This window comes from Palaemon carinicauda, chromosome 43 (assembly GCF_036898095.1).
Source record: "Palaemon carinicauda isolate YSFRI2023 chromosome 43, ASM3689809v2, whole genome shotgun sequence".
Taxonomy (NCBI): Eukaryota; Metazoa; Arthropoda; class Malacostraca; order Decapoda; family Palaemonidae; genus Palaemon; species Palaemon carinicauda.
In genome coordinates, this window is record NC_090767.1 from 22,929,366 (window position 1) to 22,934,365 (window position 5,000).

The 5,000-nt window shown below is 42.9% G+C and overlaps 1 protein-coding gene and 1 long non-coding RNA gene across 17 annotated transcripts in view; one reads left to right on the plus strand and one right to left on the minus strand.

Moving 5' to 3' along the window:
* LOC137633468 (uncharacterized) overlaps positions 1–5,000 on the minus strand; it is a 429,224-nt gene that overhangs the window by 401,999 nt on the left and 22,225 nt on the right. The gene's annotated exons all lie outside the window — the stretch shown is intronic.
* The window catches only part of LOC137633471 (uncharacterized), a 415,554-nt gene that overhangs the window by 401,886 nt on the left and 8,668 nt on the right, over positions 1–5,000 (plus strand). The window lies entirely within an intron of this gene.

Sequence of the window (5,000 nt, forward strand, 5' to 3'; positions counted from 1 at the left end):
AAAGGGTTTCCAAACTTATAGATCAGACAGAAAAAATAGGAATCAAGGGGGAACCGCAATATATGGAAGAGACATAAATCAAGGAAAAGTATGTGAAAAATACAGCAACACAGAATGTGAATTGATTGCGGTAGAATTTGAATTTGAAAAACTAATGAATATTGTAGTTTACAGACCCCAAACACTAAGGAGTTTGACATAATAATAGAAAAAATAGATGGTATATGTAGAAACCATAAAGACTGGAATATACTCCTATCCGGAGATTTTAACTTTCCTTTCGTGGATTGGAAAGAACGGATAGAAGAAAGTGGTTGTATGTATACATATAAAAAAGATAGTAATAGTAGCGCAGAAGATAAGAGGCAATTTGAAAAGCTTCAAGATATGCTATTAGAACATAATATGCAACAAATAAACCACATTCCAACAAGAAAGGAAAATGTCCTAGATCTAGTATTTGTGAATGAGGTGAATTATGTTAAAGAAATAATAGTGTATAACACGGGAATTTCAGACCACAATGTCATAGAATTGATAGTTCATTCCAAAGCAAGTGATCACAGAATTAATAAAAACACAAAACTTTGGGAAGGATATGGAAAATATAACTTTTACAGTAAGAATATAAAATGGTCAGAAATAAATGAAGAACTGGATAAAGAATGGAAAAATGTATTTATAAGTGATAATATACAGGTAAATAGGGATATACTGTACAAATACTGGAGAAAATTGTTGAAAAATATGTACCGAAAAAAAAACAATAAACAAAAGACCTGCATACCAAGAGACAGAAGGATCTTATTTCAGAAAATTAAAAAGTGGAAGAAAAATCTTGCAAAAGAAAAAAATGTGTGGAAAATGAGGGAAATAAAATGTAAGATAGAAAATGCAGAACAAAAGATTATACAGTCGAAAGAAAATGAAAAAAGGGACTTAGAGAAAGGACACTTCAAAATATAAAAGAAACCCCAAAGTACTTTACTCCTATGCAAAAAAGATGAATAAAAGGAGAATAGAAATAGGCCCTCTAAGAATTGAAGGACGGCTAACGAATGAAAAAAAGGAAATATGCAACATATTAGCAGAAAAATATAAGAGTGAGTTCACGCCAAGAATTGCGAATGAGAATAATGAAACAGAAATGAGAGAAGAAAATGTTGAATATCTAACGGATATAGATATTAATGAAGCAGATATTGTCACGGCTATAAACGAAATTAAAAATGGATCGGCAGCCGGACCAGATGGAGTTCCAGCGATTTTGTTAAAAAAAACTGCAAACACTATCGCGAAGCCACTTGCAATACTGCTAAGACAGAGTATAGATATGAGCGAGATATATGTTAAACATAAATTAGCTTATATAACCCCTATCTTCAAAAGTGGATCAAGACTAGAGGCAAGCAATTATAGACCTGTTAGTCTAACATCACATATTATGAAAGTGTATGAGAGGGTAATAAAAAAGAAAATAATGAACCATTTGGTCAAAAATAATTTGTTTAATATGGGTCAACACGGTTTCGTACCTGGAAAAAGTACACAGACCCAACTGATAGCTCACTATGAAAACATATACAATAATATGATATATGAAAAAGACACAGATGTGATCTATCTAGATTTTGCAAAAGCCTTTGACAAGGTAGACCATAACATATTGGAGAAAAAAATGAGAAAGCATAATATTGTGGGAAAGATAGGGAAAATGGGTAAAAGAATTCCTGCAAAACAGAAAACAGATAGTGGTTGCAAATGACGAGAAATCAGATGAAGCCCAGGTAATATCTGGTGTGCCCCAAGGTACGGTATTAGCTGCACTGCTATTTGTTATTATGATCTCAGACATAGACTGTGATGTTGAAAACTCCTGTAGAGAGAAGTTTCGCCGATGACACAAGAATAAGTAGAGAAATTACTTGTGATGAAGATAGGAACTCACTACAAAGAGATCTAAACAAAATATATGAATGGGCGGAGATAAATAGGATGGTATTTAACTCCGATAAATTTGAATCAATAAATTATGGAAACAGAGAAGGAATGGTGTATGCATACAAGGGACCTAATAATGAGACAATCACAAACAAGGAAGCAATTAAAGACCTTGGTGTAATTTTAAATAGGAATATGTTATGCAACGACCAAATAGCAACACTGTTGGCTAAATGTAAAGCAAAAATGGGTATGTTATTCAGACACTTTAAAACAAGAAAAGCTGAACACATGATTATGCTTTAACAAAACTTATGTGCGTAGTACACTCGAGTACTGCAATGTGATATGGTACCCACACTACCAAAAGGATATTGCGCAAATAGAGAGTGTACAAAGGTCCTATACTGCTAGAATAGAAGAAGTTAAGGACCTTGATTACTGGGAAAGACTGCAATTTTTAAAACTATAGAGTCTAGAAAGGAGAAGAGAACGCTACATGATAATACAAGCATGGAAGCAAATAGAAGGAATTGCTGAAAACATCATGGAGCTTAAAGTATCAGAAAGAGCAAGCCGAGGTAGATTAATAGTGCCAAAAAGCATTCCAGGTAAACTGAGAAAAGGCGCACAGGACATTAATCCACAACGCACCAGCATCGATAATGCAGCGACTATTTAATGTGCTGCCAGCTCATCTAAGAAACATATCAGGAGTGAGCGTAGATGCGTTTAAAAATCAGCTCGATAAATACCTAAGATGCATCCCAGACCATCCAAGACTGGAAGATGCAAAATACACTGGAAGATGTATTAGCAACTCTCTGGTGGATATACGAGGTGCCTCACACTGAGGGACCTGGGGGAACCCAAACAAAAAATAAGGCAATAAGGTAAGGCTCTCTCTGGGAGGGTGGTGATGGTGGGAGATTCTTTCTCCTGTCACCCTCTCTCTCTGGTTCTGGGAGGGTGGTGATGGTGGGGAGATTCTTTCTCTCTCTCTCTCTCTCTCTCTCTCTGGGTCTGGGAGGGTGGTGATGGTGGGAGATTCTATCTCCTGTCACTCTCTCTCTCTCTGGGTCTGGAGGGTGGTGATGGTGGGAGATTATCTCTCTCTCTCTCTCTCTCTCTCTCTGGGTCTGGAGGGTGGTGATGGTGGGAGATTTTCTCTCTCTCTTTCTCTCTCTCTCTCTGGGTCTGGGAGGGTGGTGATGGTGGGAGATTCTTTCTCCTGTCACTCTCTCTCTCTGGGTCTGGGAGGGTGGTGATGGTGGGAGATTCTCTCTCTCTCTCTCTCTCTCTCTCTCTCTCTCTCTGGGTCTGGGAGGGTGGTGATGGTGGGAGATTTCTCTCTCTCTCTCTCTCTCTCTCTCTCTCTCTCTCTCTCTCTGGGTCTGGGAGGGTGGTGATGGTGGGAGATACTCTCTCCTGTCACTCTCTCTCTCTCTCTGGGTCTGGGAGGGTGGTGATTGTGGGAGATTCTCTCTCTCTCTCTCTCTCTCTCTGGGTCTGGGAGGGTGGTGATGGTGGGAGATTCTTTCTCCTGTCACTCTCTCTCTCTGGGTCTGGGAGGGTGGTGATGTTGGGAGATTCTCTCCCTCTCTCTCTCTCTCTCTCTCTCTCTCTCAGGGAGGGTGGTGATGGTGGGAGATTCTTTCTCCTGTCACTCTCTCTCTCTGGGTCTGGGAGGGTGGTGATGGTGGGAGATTCTCTCTCTCTCTCTCTCTCTCTGGGTCTGGGAGGGTGGTGATGGTGGGAGATTCTATCTCCTGTCACTCTCTCTCTCTCTGGGTCTGGGAGGGTGGTGATTGTGGGGAGGTTCTCTCTCTCTCTCTCTCTCTCTCTCTCCCTCTCTCTCTCTCGCTCTCTCTCTCTCTCTCTAGGTCTGGGAGGGTGGTGATGGTGGGAGACTCTTTCTCCTGTCACTCTCTCTCTCTGGGTCTGGGGTGGGTGGTGATGGTGGGAAATTCTTTCTTCTCTCACTCTTTTTTTCTGGGTCTGGGAGGGTGGTGATGGTGGGAGATTCTCTCTCTCTCTAGGTCTGGGAGGGTTGTGTTGGTGAGAGATTCTCTCTCTCTCTGGGTCTGGGAGGGTGGTGATGGTGGGAGATACTCTCTCTCTCTCTCTCTCTCTCTGGGTCTGGGAGGGTTGTGATGGTGGGAGATTCTTTCTCTCTCTGGGTCTGGGAGGGTTGTGATGGTGGGAGATTCTCTCTCTCTCTGGGTCTGGGAGGGTGGTGATGGTGGGAGATTCTTTCTCCTGTCACTCTGTCTCTCTGGGTCTGAGAGGGTGGTGATGGTGCGAGATTCTCTTTCTCTCTCTCTCTCTCTCTCTCTCTCTGAGTCTGGGAGGGTTGTGATGGTGGAAGATTCTCTCTCTCTCTGGGTCTGGAGGGTGGTGTTGGTGGGATATTCTTTCTCCTGTCACTCTGTCTCTCTGGGTCTGGGAGGGTAGTGATGATGGGAGATTCTCTCTCTCTCTGGGTCTGGGAGGGTGGTGATGGTGGGAGATTCTCTCTTTCTCTATCTCTCTCTCTCTCTCTCTCTCTCTCTCTCTGGGTCTGGGAGGGATGTGATGGTGGGAGATTCGTCTCTCTTTCTGGGTCTGGGAGGGTGGTGAAGGTGGGAGATTCTTTCTCCTGTCACTCTCTCTCTCTTGGTCTGGGAGAGTGGTGATGATGGGAGATTCTCTCTCCCTCTCTCTCTCTCTCTCTCTCTCTCTCTGGGTCTGGGAGGGTTGTGATGGTGTGAGATTCTCTCTCTCTCTGGGTCTGGGAAGGTGGTGATGGTGGGAGATTCTCTCTCTCTCTCTGGTCTGGGAGGGTGGTGATGATGGGAGATTCTCTCTCTTTTTATCTCCCTCTCTCTCTCTCTCTCTCTCTCTCTCTGGAAGGGTGGTGATGGTGGGAGATTCTTTCTCCTGTCACTCTCTCTCTCTGGGTCTGGGAGGGTGGTGATGGTGGGAGATTCTTTCTCCTGTCACTCTCTCTCTCTGGGTCTGGGAGGGTGGTGATGGTGGGAGATTCTCTCTCTCTCTATGGGTCTGGGAGGATGTGATGG